This window comes from Varroa destructor, unplaced genomic scaffold (genome assembly GCF_002443255.2).
Source record: "Varroa destructor unplaced genomic scaffold, Vdes_3.0 BEIS01000004.1, whole genome shotgun sequence".
In the NCBI taxonomy this organism is placed as follows: Eukaryota; Metazoa; Arthropoda; class Arachnida; order Mesostigmata; family Varroidae; genus Varroa; species Varroa destructor.
This window is the reverse complement of record NW_019211457.1, coordinates 16,559,916-16,577,800: the sequence shown is the minus strand read 5'-3', so window position 1 is coordinate 16,577,800 and position 17,885 is coordinate 16,559,916. Positions and strand designations below refer to the sequence as shown.

General features: G+C 42.2%; 2 long non-coding RNA genes across 3 annotated transcripts in view; one reads left to right on the top strand and one right to left on the bottom strand.

The window, feature by feature from the left end:
- LOC147755902 (uncharacterized) overlaps positions 1-6,981 on the top strand; it is an 82,188-nt gene extending 75,207 nt beyond the window's left edge. The window contains exon 2 of the long non-coding RNA XR_015327017.1: positions 5,967-6,981. This is a non-coding gene — a long non-coding RNA (uncharacterized LOC147755902). The remainder of the gene's footprint in view (positions 1-5,966) is intronic.
- Positions 6,982-7,006: 25 nt separating this feature from the next.
- On the bottom strand, positions 7,007-17,595 carry LOC147755901 (uncharacterized). Of its 2 annotated transcripts, none has more exons than XR_015327016.1 (3): positions 16,464-17,595; positions 16,228-16,380; positions 7,007-7,918 (listed from the first exon to the last, which is right to left on the bottom strand). It is a non-coding gene; the product is annotated as an uncharacterized LOC147755901 (long non-coding RNA). The 2 variants fall into 2 exon arrangements; XR_015327015.1 differs by having other exon boundaries at positions 16,985-17,595.
- Positions 17,596-17,885: the final 290 nt, after the last annotated feature.

Below are 17,885 nucleotides of genomic sequence, written 5' to 3'. Positions count from 1 at the left end.
GGATGTTTTTCAATCGGTTAAGAATTTGTGTAACATCTTTGTGAAATATAAGGCCGCAATCGCTGTAGTTTTTTAGTCGTGTTAGCATAGTTCGTATTACGACTAGGGAGGTACCTTAGTTGACTCTTACCGTATTGCTGGGGAAGTAAAAATTGTTTCTACTGGCGAGGGTGCTAAGTCCACACCTCCTCTATTTTTTCCGCTGTATCAGAACTGTTCGTTCTGCGCAAGATATACAGCTCTGTCCTTTGTATTTCCTTTAGAGAGGCCTAGTTTCCTTACGCATAAAGAAGGCCTCGTATTGGAGATTGAAAGGATTGAGCCAGTCTATAGTTATAGTGTTACTTGCATAGGCGTACCCTAGTTAGCCTTCACCTTCCCTGTCGTTAAGGCGCAAATAGCCTCACTTGAAGCAACTGGCAAGTCAGTGATTGCGAAGATGTATATTAAAGCTCTCCCTCCATTGCAGCAGCTGGATGGCGTTTGGGTGGAGCACTGTGGCGCAGGTCGACAAGGGGCATCTTCGTTTTTGCTACTGCTGAAGAAGCAGCGGGTAAAGAAAGACCAATCGCCCCTCTCCGTTCCTCTGAAGGGCGTGAACTCACTTAAAGCCCCTGTGGGAAGGTTATTACCTCGGCGGGTAAGAAGTATGGAAGAGACAGGCAGAACCTTGGTTGACGAAGTCTTTGAACGATGCGGTGCCGTTTTAGATGGGACGGCTAGTCGAAAACCAAGTAGCGAATTGGGGAAAACCAACACCGTCGAAGCAGCGTTGAGAGCAGCAACTATGCCCCATTTGGATCGGGACGGCGTTCTTGGGAAAGCGTTTGAGCCATGTCCTATGTCTTCAGTTTAAGAAGAAGCTTCATCTCCGCAAGCGACGCATGTCGACACGGCGATCTTCCTTTGGGTGTGTTCGAGCACTGGTGGCGGACTGCGCCTGCTTCATTTCAGCTCGCAGGTGGTCGCAGAGACTGATGTGAACTCTCAGCGACAAGTCAACAGGGCGCTGCGGAATGCCACAGGGAACTCCAACTCGCTTGGATGGAACAGAGCGGGTCGTCTGCGAAGGCTTTTAAAGAGACATTTGTCATTTGAGTTTTTACCAAGATCGGAACACCAAGAGCGTAACAACAGCAAAGTAGGGACTGGAGGCCGATAGACCGGGCGGGCGGCAATGGGGCAAAGACCGCTTGAAATTCAGGGAAATGAACCGTACCCAGCGCTAACGAGGGGCTGAAAGAAAACCGCTACTGAAAGAAATTTGTTTAATGTGGGCCAACAGGTGGCAAGTGACAAGTGGCGAAAGCCATTGCATTTTGAGCGTGTGGCCTGGGGAGAGCTCAGAATATTGGTAAACATCGAATGATACATATCTATTCTTGAAATTCGAGTTCAACATAATTTAAAAGAATTAAGGGTTGGCAACAAGTGATAGATAACTGGAAGATATAAATAAAGTGCACTTTTTCAACTGGACTTGAGAAATTGGCCTTAACAGTTTACAGAAACCAGTATTTACGAGCTAACGAAAGACGACGAAGGTTAACAAACAGGTTGCGAGAAGCTTGGACTTGAGTCATCACATTAGACAGCGAGCATCCTTTCTGGGCCTTCTAATTAATTTAACAGAAGGGTATGTATCATTTTCATTGACACACACGAACACATTGCATACCCTTCTATCAACGCCTTTTGTCTTCGTGTCTCAAATCTGTTCAGTCATCAATTTTAGAGCATAGCGAGCCCGTCACAAACTCTTAGCCTGTCGGCCAAGTTAACCCTGCTGAACGTGGACTAAATGTCCATTAGCGCCCTTTAGATTCGTAGTGCTTTTGTCAACTCTTTTCCTCTCTCTTCTCGAGTGACGACCTACCCTCAGCACCTAACGGTAGCTGGCGGGCCTACGAGACAGCCGCCTTGCTCATACGCTAAAGAGTAAATTTCATCTTGTCGCAAATACATAAACCTTGTCAGGACTGGGTCTGGGTTGAAATCTCCTGGAAAGGTGCCAGCACCTGGAAGATCTGTCCGATTCAGCGTCTTTCGGCGGTCCACCAAAGCAAGGATTATCGCATCTAAGATCTTCTAACTCTTCGATCGTGAAGAGCGCGATCAACAATAGATTCATGGACGATTTCTATGTTCTTATTCTCATCCGGACTTATTCTTGTTTCAAAGAGGTCGAACATTTTCCAAAACAGTCTCATCTGCTGATGAGGCACAGTTTGTTTTTTGAATTAGAACTCAACCCATGTAGGTTCCATGGGCCGCCGTACCCTTGCTACCAATTTGCGATTTTCAAGATTGCGCTGGAAATCTGGTAAGTACAAGATCTGTCGATGAGAAATTGCTTGACGATGAAAAACTTCTCAGAAATCAGACGCTACATGTACATACATATCACACATGTATTGGGTGTTCGAAGAACTATTGACGGTTTTTGAGCAAAAATTGAAGATTTTTTTATATTCTAAAATAACACTAATCAACCGTTCTGGTAACATTACCTTTCGTATGTACCTGTCCATTGAAATTAAAATAAACTACAAGTAAGGGGATTTTATAGAAATCCAAAAGGATGACTGTCTGATGGATCAAGTTTTAGGCTATGCGTCCCGCGGATGCATTAAGGTTTCCCGTTCAGTTTTCTTCGGGTAGCTAGAGACGCATACGGTCTGGCGTTGCCGCAGTGGCAGACAACATCGACCACTTTTTTGCCCCCTAGTTCCGGTTAATTTTTTTCTTCTAGTAATCTCGTCCGTTGTTGATAGTAGAGGTCCAAATCAATTATTTTGTTAGGAGACAGTGGCTCCACTAAACATACAGCATGGGAAATCCTGGTAACACTTTGGGCCTTGCTACAGACTGTAGAGTTTTTTTTTTATTTTTTTTTTTCTATAAGTTGCTTTGCACATTATCGGCGTATGTGGTACGATATTCATTCAGATTAACCGCTTCAGAACCGATTACGCCTTGTTGCGTTTCTGAAACTTCTCGCAAAATGCAAATACTCCCCAAATAACGATCTTCTTTTCGTAGTCGGCTTCCTTCATGTAATTCAAGACTGTCTGATAACCGATGCTAAGTTCCTTGACGATGTGCAGCTACTTACTTGTCGGTCCTGCTCAAGTTCCGAAATAACCACTACAATAAGCATCTCTTATGTTGGAATCTTTAGAACGAAAGCAACAGAAGCACCTTTGACCCATCCCTTCCGATAACATACCCCGACCATAAATAGCACAATTTTATGGGCATGGGTAGCATTTTTTACCCTAATAAAAAGTCAGTGGAGTAGAACGAATAATTGCAGAAATTTTATTTATCATCAAGGCGCTCTATCTTTGGTCTAAAGGCACTTCAGCAATTTTAGCACCTCTACCACTGTCAAGTCTGACGCGAGTCATATTATCTGAAATATAACTTAAAAGTCATCTACCTAGAAAAAACCTTAATTTTTTTCGACCGTTCAATATATGTATAGCGTAGATATCTAAATCCGAATTTTCTTTAAGAACGATTTGTGCACGTGTACTAGAAGCGTCGTCTCATGTTTATTCAATACGACCATCATTCACTGTGCCACCAACTTCACGTCGGAGCTTAAAAGCAAACCACTAGTTATTTTCAAGATATAATCCTTTAATAGTAGACGGCACGATTTTCCGATCCTTAAATTTCAGCTTTATTGAGGATCCTTCGGTTTGCCTCATCGAAATCAACCCTGAATTTTTTAGAACCTGTATGAAAACTAGCCATAGCGTAGACTGTCGATTTCCGACAATGAAAAAAGTTTTTTTTTCTTTTATTTTTGTTGGGGCTTCGTTTCGTATGGACGCATTGTACAATGGCAGACCTTCGCCTAAATTCGGCAAACAACGAGCTTCTCCGCGCTATAATATGTCTATTATTTACTATTTAAATTTTATTATTACTATTACTTATTGGAAATAGCGGATAAATGAATGCGAGCTACGACCTACTGTTCGAATACGTTCTAACCGTCGCTTGCTAAAGGACAATATAGGAATTGTACAGCTCTGTAGAAAGTCGACTCAGCAGCACCGATCACACGACCCCACGAACTTACATTGCCCGACTTTCGATTGGAATACACAGCTGAAAGAACTTACTTATGAATGCATTCCTTTGGCTATGAGATGTAAATCACCCGCCTTAGCTGAGCTGGTGTCATTTAAATTAGACTACCCTTTCGCTATCCGTTTGACGCTAACGCCAGGTTACCAATGTAGAAACTTCTTATTGGTGCAGCATTATAATAATAGACGACATAACAGTACCAGAACTGGTTCGGTTACTCTGCCAATTTCTACTGGTGTTTCTCACCGCCCGTTCAACCAAAATTCCTTTCAAAACTTCGATGCAACTTTGACGCCCAGGCTCTGTACAGCAACCTGGTCAAAACCCAACACTTAACCCAACAGCTTTGCTTCCGCCGACAGCCGGTTTGAGGGTATTCACGCCGTCACCACCGTCGACAAGCACACTAACATCATCAGCCACATTAGATCCGTCGCTGTCATCGAAAGAATCTCAGATTATCTGAACTAGCCATTTAAATTTCCATTTGATGAGTGCGCAGGCACCCGCGCAGCCCTCTATTTATGTCCCATTCCTATTTAGATTCTTCAGAAGAGCAAGCGAGCCTGTGAGCTCAAGCGGCATTCGAATGTACTGCCCTGCTGTCCTATCCACTAAGGTCGCGACCGTCGCTACATTGAATCCTTTGGCGATGAGCGAAGCGGAGCCAAGTCAGGCCAGGCCAAACCGCACAAAAATGTCTCTTTGTCCTTGTCTTCTTCGCAATCTTCTAACCATCGACAAGATTGTTATAGACCACTGTGAGATAAATTGCTACTGCGGCGTCAGCTACAGCCGCCACAGCAGTAAGAAGATGGGTTAGCGGCCGATGATGTCACCGACGAAACAAATATATGGTATCGTACTAACTGCTATGAAATTGTCGTTAACTATACTCATACAATGCCGAATGCCAACGAAGTTGCAGCAACGACCGGCCGCTAATGACGTCCAATGTCAACGTACAGATACTAGCAGTTAGACGTAATGTAACGTTTATACAATTTATATAAACGTACTTACTAAATAGTGAAGATGCAAGACACCTTCTCTGGAGCAAACAATGAGTCATATCCTTACATTGTGCCATTTGTGAACACTTAAAAGAAACATCGTCTTAATCATATCATAGATTGATTCGCAACTTTATTAAGTTAAAGGGTTATTAAAGGCTGACGTTCTCATAACGGCATGAAAACACAAAAGTGTTGAAAGTGATTTCCGGAAAAACAATGTGTATTTTTATAGTATGTATCACGAGTTACGATCACCTTCTTTCTTCACTAGTAAGCGTTACTTTTATTTTATTGAATAGAAATAGGGTAGATTGAAAGTACCTGTTTTCATCTCTCTCTCTCTCTCTCTCTCTCTATATATATATATATATATATATATATATATATATATATATATATATATATAGTTGCTAGGAGTAGCTCCAAGAAACATTAATTTATTTACTTACGAAAGATGGTGGTCGTACTGCTGCTGTTATCGTCAGCTATCTACTCCCGGGGCCTCTTGTTGTTGGCCAACAATAGCCTGGTCCGGTTCTTCTAAATTCTTGGCTCTTTGAATGATCGTACGTATCCAAGTATTCGAACATTACATCCACAACGCACTAATATTCCACATATGCGTTTTCTATCAATATCGTCCAGTGCCAGGGTATAGTTGAAAATAAATCAGTGACATTCATAGCCCCTACTACACCCCTCGCTTCTCTCCCTCTACTTCTGTCCACCTCTCTAAGATTGATTATCTGGTTTCTCCTTTGGAAATTTTCGTATCTTTTCCGTTTTACAGTTCTCTTTGAAAAATATACACGGACTAACAAATATTTGCTTATATTGCTTTAACAGGGTCAACCAGCAGTATTTTCATTCAAAAAACAGAAGATAGAGCTCAATGAGAAAAATTACATCAATCGACGTCCAAGGACAGAGACTCCGCTCAAAAAAACATACATATGCGCATATATGCATAAAAAAACACGCCGCGTGTACGTCTACGCCGGTTGCATATGATCAAGTTAAGCTACGACAGAAGATCAGGCAGGGAATCGAAAGGATCCGGTTTCGATCGAGAAGCTTCTGAACGTGGGTCGACAGAAAGCGATCGAATAGCTTCTCTAAAAGGCTTCAGGCATTCAGTAAGCTGTGGGGGTGTTCGGAAGAAGCAGGATGCGCTCAATACGCTGTTAAACTAGCCACAGAAGGAATCGAAGCAAGCGAAAACGAAGAATCTAGCGGCCTTAATAGAATAATACCAATCTTGTAGCAATGGACGAGCGGTTTATTAATGCAGCAGACATTATTACTAGCGGCAGCAGCACATGAGGCCGATGGGAGAGGCTGGAAAAATGTTGTAACTGTTTTAGTGTCACAACCTGCCATAGGACATAGGCGTACCTAAGCAATCGTTAAATATAGTGTTGTGACTAAGACTAATGATATGGAACTGGAAACGCAGTGGAAGCGTAGCTAAGAAATTTAGAAACTCTTCTTGGCTTCTGAAAACTCCAGAAGAACAATCTGTGTTAATTGCTGTTATTGGGATGTGTGATAAGTCGCGGACCTGCGTTTAAAGACATTTGATAGCAAGGAAATCCTACTCTATACTGTAATATTTTATATATCCGTAAAAGCCTTTACGTGTGGACATACGCATAGTCTAAAAAAAACGTTTCCAATGACGGTTGCATGAGGGTTTTTGCCTACCGGAAGATGCTATGGTGAAAATTACAAAAATTGCGAAAAAAGTATACAAACCTTCTCCTTAGGTCTGGGTCTGAGAGACTAAGGAAAAATAGCTTTTTAGAGGTATTTTCTATATTATTTTGTGGCATTTTATGAAAATTAAAAAAAAAAAATCATTTATGGCATTGTTTTTATTCGTTACAATGATGTGTCGTCTATAAACATATAGGTTGTTGCGTAGAAGAATTTTACCTGGATAAAACTGCCATTGGTTAGGGTCATATTATAGCTTATTAAAAGCCTGCATCGACACGACCATCTATCCTCATTCTCTATCTACTTTTATTTTTACTCAACAGAAAATTATATTATACACACGGTGTGCCCATCGCATGGCCTAGAAGCCTGACTACGATTCTTCACTACTGACTCCATACATAAAATAAAGACAGCGCCCAATTTTTGTCGTAACTCAACCGCTACAGAAAAAATCACCAAAGGAAAAATGACGACTAACCTATTCAGGAATTCGTTCACAAAATTTCCTACCACCCCGATGAGGACAACTACCCCGACTGTCACTTACAGCGGTACTATTTCTATTTAATCTCTCGGACTATACTCACAAACCAAAAACATTTAGCATTGACAAGTCAAATTTCACCGGTCCTACATTTATGTACGAAAATGTACCTACACCCATGTCGGTGCTATCAAGTATAACAAGAATAAAAAGGTCCCCTAACAACAAACAAATGGCAAATACTAGGCGAACGTGTTTATTCGATTTATGGGAAGAATCGATCGGTACAAGCATCGTACGTCAACTTGTTTCTAACGCCGCTTTTGCTGTTCCCTTATTGTCGTCGTCGTCGTCGTCGTCGTCGTCGTCGTCGTCGTCGTCGTCGTCGTCGTCGTCGTCGTCGTCGTCGTCGTCGTCGTTATGATCGCTGTGATCGCCGCTGTATGAAACGACCCGCCCAGGTCTGATGGGGCTCACCACTCAGATCCTACTTTTCGCAAAGTGGTTTTCCCATTTTTTCTTTTTCTTTCTCTGCCCCTCTCCTCTTCAGTATTTTGTGTTCTGGGTGCGTCGTCTGCTTGTTGGTCGTTACCTTGATGAAATTATAGCCTAAGTTACGAAGTTTGTTTTTCTCTAGTGTTCAACGGGTCTCTACTATTACTCTGTGGGTCGGCTCCAACCCGTGTGGCAGATACCTATCTGTCAGTTATTACTATACTACTGAACGAAATGACCCAAAACATAACTCATAGGTCATTGTCACCGTCTGTGTCGATTCCTGCTTCGTGTTTCGTTTGGACGAAATCAAATCTCTTTGATGCCATCCAACCAAATAAATAGTGGCTATATCGAGCCGACCAAATATTCTCAAATGATTTTTTGTCCTAAACAGAAAACATCCTACAGGCACAATTATAGTTATACATCGTTGAACGGGTCATATCTTTCCAAATGTTCTAATTTCAGCGTATATAATCATCCAGAAGTAACGAATAGAGCAAGAATAACTTTTGCGCAAAGAAGATATTCTTCAAAGAAGCTGATGACATATGCAGGAAAGGTAACAGAGCAATAACGAAGTAACTTTCGGGCAGATTCATGTGCGTGAAGCGCAACTAGTCGAACTAAAGACAGATTTAAACTGCATGAAAATTTTCTGGATATTCATAGATCATCCCTTGGAAGACCAGATATTTCAGTAAGCCTCACCAGCCATTATAAAGCTATAGTAAATTTTACCGGCAAATCATATCTTCTGCGTATCTCAGAGCGCTGTGAATGAACAATCTACATTCTAACGATCGTGCATGCTATTGGTGAAGGCACGTACGTACTATCATCGAGGACCTTCCGACCAGGCGAGTTAGACGAACAGGTTTTTTGGAATAGCCTGCCCCGCTTCCAGACCTAACATCAGTTCGATACGGAAATATGTCAAGAATAAGGTCTACCGAAACTGGGCTGGAATGCGTCACCACATTAAATTTCTATTGAAATTTTTGCTTCGATATTCCATTGTTGTCGATAGTAATAACTTTCGCAACATACTGCAAGATGAAACGCGATGTATTTTATTTGGGTTTTTTTGCAATTTAAATATGAATTAGAAGCTATAACCATTCATGTTGTATATACATTTTTTTCAGGGCACTCTGAAATATCTAAATAGAAATGGCAATGATTTTAATAATGCTCGCTGCGTTTTGGTGTCTACTCGTGGACTTCGTCTGATTTTTGCTGCTAGTGGGGTGTTTGTTGTAGTCAAGACGGTTGTTCCATCCCGTCCTGTTCCTCATCCTGTTTCAGGCCAGTCGATACGGTAGGTGTAAATGAGCGAACGAGTTTATACGTGTACAGTGTACAGGATACTGTCGAATAAGACAGGAGATCTATACGGTCCTGTCAAACCATTAACTTTGACTGAAAGTGATGTACTTTGGCACTAGATAAAGTTAGCTATATGCTGTCGCTGCATTTCGTCAGACAGATATTGACAGAAGATCTGCCACAGTTTACGAGCGTTCCTTTCTTAGTTTCAAGAAACTGATAGGTCTTACTTACTATGGTCGCTTAATACCCAGGTCAGTAAAAATATAATTAGAGCTGATTTTATGCAAAGTATTGTGGTTATGGTCAAACTTAGGGATATATTTGAAAAATCGGCGAGCATCAATTGATATACTGGGGACATAGGCAATTGGCGATTTCAGCTTGTAACTTTTATGTAATTAAATCGATATGTCTCTCAACTGGGATTGAAAATGATTTGCGATATACAGTTATCTCATAGATATAGGTGCGTTAAGTTTTTAGAAATACTGAGATTTAGATAAACAGATTACTCTACAATTTCAATAATTACTGCTTTCTTAATGATAACTCATGGTTAAGTCATTCCTTATGTATTTCTGTTCCTAAGTATTCCTCCTTAGCTAAGTTCTAGGTGGAACTTAGCACGCACACACACACATATATATATATATATATATATATATATATATATATATATATATATATCCATAATACTTCCATGAATTTATTATCTCCTCAACTACCTTACAGGTTTCCTTGAAGTTCCCCTTAATTGACTCCTCTAAACAACCAGTACCTCAATCGAAAGCACGACAACGACTTGACGGACGTCTAAAGGGGGTTAATGCAATGAAAACAAAGGCCATATTAACGTGTCACGTTATTTCCTTGGCTGTCGACTATATATGTTATGGTATGATCATCGGGTCGCACCTGTCATCATTCTCTGTTCAGCTTCACACGTAAAGCTATAAATGTCTTGCCCAGCTGTTGCTGCTGGCCTGACTACGAGTGGAAAGCAACTGCGCGTTAGCGACTCGGTCCGACTATAGGTCGAGTCGGACCACTATAGGCCACTGATCAACTTAACTAAATCGGTGCTGAGTTGCTTAAATAGTTAAGTGCAGCGCACCACGTAAATATTCCCTATCTCTTTGCTTTCTCGCTTTTGGATTATGCCTTTTCAAGCAGTTGGTCCAGTCGTTGGTCAGCTACTTCAACGGAAAAATAATTTCGAATCTACTTTGTTGCAAGACTTCCTCCCGGCCGCCTACCCCTCCCGCCTCTGCTAAACGCAGTTGACTCTTCCACAGTTCCTGTCTACACAATCCCGGTTGTGGTGGTTTCGGACTAGGGGTAAATCCCGCACCCGTTCGAGCACCCCCAACTGAGAACCACTTCTCAAGACAGATCGCACGCGGTCTTGAGTAAAGCAAATAGATAGGGAATGCCGCCAAAGGGCGGAAACGGCTTCAAGCAGAAGGCTAGCTCGACGGGCTGGTAGTTCGTGTTATCGACTTTTCTAGTGGAACCACAGCAGAGGGCGCTGGGAATGACACTGTTTACTAACCGTCTGCCAGAGTGACGGAGAATACGAGAAATGAAGGGGTGTTTTATTCAACGGGCACTTTAGGGTCGACCTGGAGGCATTTGAATTTGGCGCGCTTCCAAAGAGAACGCAGAGTTAGTATTTTGAGCTTAAATTTATAGTCTTGTTCATGATAACTAGCAAATATGTGTACGAAGAAAAATGGATTATTAATAATTTTGCGGAACATATGGGACGAAGTAGCATTGCTCTTTTTTTACATGTTTTATTGGTTATAATGATTGAAAGCAAGCCTATTTTTAATGAATGAATGTAACGAAGTAATTTCATACGAACGTGTTGTACTCGTTTAAACTTTGAGTTTTTCTTGTAAAGATCCATTGTTTTTAGTTGCCGTACCACCTTATTATTGACTACCTATAAAGAAACAGTTATATCTCAAATACTGTTGAAATCTTGGGAATGATTTTTTGTCACGGCATTTTATCGACATCATTAGAGAAATATATAGATTTACAAAAAAAACTATATATTGACTGCCTCGTCAAACCTGCCCTGTCGGTCTTACCTCTGGTCCGCGACACCTTTCGCTACATCTGAGTTAGCACAGAAAAAGTCTATTCAGAGGTTCTTTTCTGTTTTTTTTTTCATTTTTACGCAACATCTGTGGTCCCACCGTTCGTCAGTTTTTATTTTGGCGGCAATATTTGAAACTTGTCTCTTCTGATGTGATCAGTTAACACCAACATTATCTTACCATTACTGGCCACTGGCATTCGCGGTCGTTAGCAACAAAGGACGACATATTGTGACTTCTAGCAACAACTGCTTTCAACCCCGTTCCTTTGGCCAGCTGCTGCAGTTAGCGGCAGGAACTAGCGGAGAAACTGCCCCACCAACAGCAATGGTAGCAGCAGCTGGAGGTGTTGGAGGTAGTACGGCACTTTATTCTCGTTGAACGGACCGGCGAACCGGCGGGGGGGGGGGGGGGGGGGTCTGGGAAACCAAATGTCTGATGAGCGCGAACGGCCAGAGGCCTGACGGCGACCCCGCTGCTCCTTTCGCGAGGGTCTTTCTTTGGGGCCATCGTAGGGTCGTCTATGGTATGGGTCGTTAAGAGACCCACTTTGGGGGTGACGCCTCCAGGGGGCGTAATAGAAATTTATGTTGCCAAATGCCTCAGTCAGTTGCTCGCCCGCTCGCTGGCTCACCATATAGTCTTTCCTTCGATAGCCGGAAAGCCTCCGTTCCTAAGAAGTCCAAATTTTCCCTCTTCCCCTCGTAATCTTTATCCGCTTTATTATAGACTATAGTTGGCAAGGATAGAGTTTTCCTATACTGTGGTAAGGAAGCAACGTGTCGAGAAACTACAGGTGAGCCGAGTTTGCTTTGATAACTTTATCAATATCAGAATATTAACTTATATTTGACAGTGTTGTAGTGCGTATTACGCCATATAGAGTCACCAAGTTTGAATGATAGATATTAAGTACTTTTAAAAGTAAACAACTGTTTCAGTCTCGATTATTGATTGGCGTACATACACCATATGATTTCTGTAATATGACAATTTACGCGTTTCATAGTGGTAAATTTGACACATATAATATGTCCTAGTCAGCATCGTTGTCGGTCGTATATGATACGTGAAATATCGCTATTTAGAAATACTTTTACCTCCCATAGCATTAGAATTTACATAAGCACACTATATAGTACAAGCAATGACCCCTTATAAATTATTGTTTGTTTCTTTATTTGGTGACCCTTGTCCGAATTCGGAATAGTACAACCAGTCGAAACGTTCGAATGCCGTAGATTTAAAAGGCACATAGGCCGGTGAACAATAGCCATAGTTTAATCAAAAAGTTAATATCCACGCTATAAAATTATCATAATTACTTATAAAAAGTCATTATCGACACGGGAATAATATTTACAATAAAACCTCTATGATTGTTTCAGGCATTGGGAACATAACAACTTCTAGACGGCCTAAAATGAAACGGTCCGAAATTAACTATGTGCCAATCGATGTTGCAGTAGAACCTTTTAGGTCCACCACGAATACTATAGGCTTCAGAATTCTGAATCGACCTTAGCTTGAAAGGATTTTTGACTCACTAAACCTACTGGTAAGTCACACCCCATAAACGACCTATATGGCTTTTGACAGGTTTTACAAATTAACTGATACTTTTATCTAATTTCTTCTGGCTTTAAAGCACTCTCTAACCTAATTCTAAGCAAATTCACATCTTAGGCGATTGACGCGTCTGCCCACCCTTCCTGCCGCACCTTTCCTATGATATCGCAATATTAAACATATCCAATCCAGAAGTAATGACAAAAGTAAGCAAGCAAGGTATCATTTACCATTCAAGTAGCTTAGGTTTATACCGAGCCTCGTTCTGTTCGCTGATTTAGGATGAGCTCAGGGAGCAGGGGGTCTACGTCAGCAATCAGCCATTCCGATTTAGCTGTACTTTCGTCTGCTTTTCCACTCATCTTATTTCTTTCTTAGACCTGGAACCGCTTCTAGTCTTGGATTCGACGGTATCCTCCCGAAACGGCGACCGAGACCGAAGCGTTTGGCTGCCACAATGTTCGTGGACGACCAAACGGCAGTTGACTTGATGACTCTTTTGCAGTGGCCATTCTTTAGCCCTGCTGATTTTGCTGCCCCCTAGTAATATTCAGGTGTACTTGTGAGTCTTCTAAGCCTTTAACAGGGGTTGTTCTCCTTAGTCAACTGGTGGTCCTCATGCAGACCCAGCACGTCCCCTTTGTCTGGGGGTGTCGCGAATGAGTAGCGACCGCGGCAATTCGGCTCCACTGCTACTGATTCTCTGGCTGTTGTTCGTAAGGGACGAAATGACACTAAGGGAATGAACGTCTTCTTTTTCTACTGAAAAGAAGATGGCTTAAGGGCCTGGACTCGCAACGGTTCGTACGAATGAACTCAACGGTGACGCTGACTGACGATGTTCAGGAACCCGACAAGGGCCGAGAGATACCGGACTCGAAACAGGAGTAGGAAAGAACAAAACGAATAGAACACAGGAGAACTCGTTCAGAAAAACAGCTCAGGATAACCATTCAGAAGAACTGGACTACTCTACCATAGAAAGTATACCTGTGCTCCAATGAACGCTATAACATCAACAGCGCCGAACGAAGCATCATGACAACGGCAATAGAAATAGCAGTAGGAGCTACAGTCGGCGAGACCGCGGACACATCGGAGGGAAGTCAAGGAAAAAGGCGAACAGCAAGACCTAAAAGAGACGTTACTTTTCTCCCGAGTCATCCTTAGTGACCGTCGTTTCCACTGCGCCTATGGCGGCGGTACCGGACCCCAACTGACTTTCTTCGCTGTTGTTCGTCTATTTCGCCGCCGTCCGTTTTGTCTACTTCTCCAAACCACTCCTTAACTGTTGCTTTTATTACCTTTCTCTCAACTGCCCTCACTCCGATCTCCTCCACAACGCAAAGGACTCGGGACTCGGGCCTTGAAAGGCGCAACGCCCACGCTGTCGCTCACACAACCAGACGGACCAGCTAAGGACAACAAGCAGATGATCGCACAAATGGAGGAAACTCACTCGTTCAGAAATCGAAACACCGACTGCATCCCTGGCGCTCCTAAAAGTCCTCGTTCACTAAACAGCCGACTTGGCCGTACCGTAGCAGGGTTTTCGAAAACGACAACGAAGCCCCTCCGCCATTCCCCGAAAGCTCTATAACGAGACGCACCTCCAAGAGATACCGCGCGGAAATTGACACAGAGACCCTGCCTGGATCAAGCGAGTCTCTTAAAAACGTCCGATGTTAGGATGATACAGGCCATAGTTACTATGCGGTAAAACGGCGAATTCCAGCAATGGTGCGCTTAGCCAACAGACCTCGTTATATTACAAGAAATATAAACTGCCATTTTAATCAAAGGATAGTTTGTAATTTAACTCGTAACTCCTATCAGTCGAACGACACTGCCACTATGCTTTACAGTGACAGGTTGCCAAACGACATTGATGCACCTCCTTTGGCGTTGTGTGCTCATAGGCGACGATGCGTTGTATTGTGTATTAGAGAAAGAAGCTCATGGCAGCGGAATTAGCTGTACAAAAGGGTACGCCGACGGTACCCTGCCTTCTTCGAAACGCTTAGCCTAAAAGATTAGTGTAAAAATGCCCTGTATAATACTAATGGAAGCGGCAAGCATAATTTAATGTCGATGACTGTCCAAAAAATCTGTCAAAAATTGAATAGTGCGTGAAAGAACTTTGGTGCAGATCTGGAAAGCCCAGCTCCATTTCAGTTAAAGTTTCTCTGTAGGTTATGTAATGACTTTTCAAGTTCGGACAATACCAGTTCCTCGATAAACCAGGCCAAACTTATCAATCATAATAGCCCATAGTATATGCTAATCTGTATTTGACATTTTGCTACAAACGTGCTAGCTCTTCTTCAAACAGCGCCTGAATTGCGCCTACTTATGTATGCTAACAGTTCATAAAAGTCAGATCAAACAACATCCATGGTTAAACTATGTACAATCTATTATAGAGCTCGGATACATGGCATGGAATCGGCTGTAGCCGCGTCATAGCCAAAGTAGTTAGGCGGTTAGAGGTTAGGCTGTAGGCCACGAACGAAAAAGTATTCAAGAATAGAGCAACAAAGTGAATTATTCAGACCATCTGCCTAAGAGGAAGGTCTTGCCAAGAAGACCTCTAACATCTATAAGAGCTCGGCTGATGTAGATGCAGAAACGAGACTTGGCTAACTCTTCCACAGAGGCCAGTAGCTAAAGCAGTGAACAGCTTCGCGAATGCCCCTGTTGCAATGAAACCTGTTGCTGGTAAGCGGAGTCAAGTTATTTTAATGCTACCGAATCCAAACAGTATACATACAAATGTGGCAAATTACCGGATTCAGCCTCGAAGCGTACGTTATAAATATCTACAAACGATATAGCTACATCCAATATTTGTAGTGGGGCAAAAATAGATCTTAACAAGAACAGACCGCCTCTAAAGTTAGTTATAAATGTTCACGCCGTAATAATGAACCCCTCCGGTAATTCAAATGTACCTACGTTGCAATCGTCATTTCTAACCTATAGAATATAAGGGGTTACATATATAAACTAGAGGTCTATTTACATAGGCTGCTCAAGTTAACATCTAAGCCATACACAGCTTTTCATTGTTGTCATTTAGCGCTAACCATAGTCCGGAGATATTTTAGATTGTTTCCTAAATTAGTAGTAGTAAAGGTAGTTTTTTCTTTTTTTCTTAACTTTTATACTGTCGAACGGCATAGAAATCGTGGCTGGTTACAGCCAAAAATATACTGATCGTTCATGTCTGGCGAAAACTTCGATAAATACTTCACGCAAATAACTTACTAACAGTTTAACGCCGTTGGCGCCGTATCTATGACCAATGTTAAAGTACATTTATCGAATTCTGACGGCGATCGACATTCGCAACTGCAAGTTTGCCTGATAGCCGTCGCGGCAACGATGTACCTACCTCGGACGTGGGAGTCTACATAAGGTGATGGCGCTGGCAGCACATATTACTTTTTGCCTGATTTGTGTATCGTCTTGCCGGCAGTGGTCGAAACAAATCTTCTAAGTTGTATTAGGGATCCGCTAATTTGACGCGAATCGAAATCGATTTGTCCTGCAATCCCGACAAACGCAAAGTAAGATGAGGAAAATCGTTGAAGAACTTGCTATGTGGTATAACACCAAATCATTAATTACCTGGCGTTATGACGAAAAAGTAGTTCAATGACGGTTTCCTTATCAACAATTTGTGAGCATGACATGCACGAAGGCTACTAAAACCTAATTCAAATTATGTATGAATAGTTTCCTCGATTAGGTTTCATAAAAGGGATCTATCCGCTGGCAGGCTGGGCCGAGCGGCAGGCACATCCAGACGTTGCAGAAACTTCAGCGATTGGCACGGAAGACAATTTACACGCAATTTCAAATCGGCTGCGTCGAACACGTTGCTCCAGTCCCGTAAAGAATACTTCCAATTGAATTTTGTAAATTATCATTGCATTGAAACACCCAAACGAAGTTTGCTTGAAGATTATTATTTTTGGATAATTCAGAATATAAATGTAATTTCTTTACAGCCCATTAAATCAATCCAAGGAAATCCCTTTTTAACGCTCCTATCGCTCTACGTACCGCCATCCGTAAGCGCACTATTATAAAACTACAAACTCGTTTTCTGCGTTGACTTTGCCGGTTCTCGAAAGTAGATAGATTACCTCTCGGTGAAGCTACACGTTTGCACTGAACCAATAGCAAATACGTCGCCCTTAATCTCCAAGACACAGCCACGTTCTGCGACGACACCGCTGAAGTTTTGTTCTAGCTCCTCGTTACGAACTTCTATCTGAACTTATGTTCGAACAGCGTTGCTACCGTTAATCGTCGACCGTCTGCGCTAGTACTATTGCAAAGTTCTCTAGGATACATTTATTGCCATAAGTAAGCATGCAAAATGCTCATTCTTGGTCTATGGTGTTTTTTTCTTTTATCATCGACATCTATTCTCCCGTCCGTCCACCAGCGCCCTGCTGAAGAGAGTGTTTGACTTCGACCTTTCCTCTCTTTAAGTGTCTGCGGTACTCTTCGTACTTCGATTACAATTCGATAATAATCAGCCCACTATGCCAACGAAGCGGACCAGCCCTCGTCTTTTTTTTTTGTTTTTGCTTTTTATCTTGCTGTCTTTTCGTCATAATTCGTTTAATTCGTTAATTGATCTTTGCACGCAGCAAGCCTCGCGGTGCTCGCGATCACCACACATCTTCATGTCCAACAATCGCCTTCGCGAGCGAGGTTTCATCGGCACACAACGTGAGACTTCAGTTCGCTGCGTATTGCTACTGTCGTCGAAATGAGGTTGATCATATTATAGACGAGGAGTAGAGTTGTTTTGCATTCTGTTGTGTGTTTATGTTCTTCTATTAAACAAGTCATCTACGGCGAGCATCTCACATTCTCGCTGATATGGACACAGTGGCCTTTAGAAAACAGAGCAGGCCGTTTTCGTCGTGTTCCTTATTTGAGATAATACAACACATACGAACTCCGACTGCGATGGCGGGCGGACCCTTGTTGACTGTCTTTAATGTCGCTGGTTCGTATTTCTTCAGTCACCAC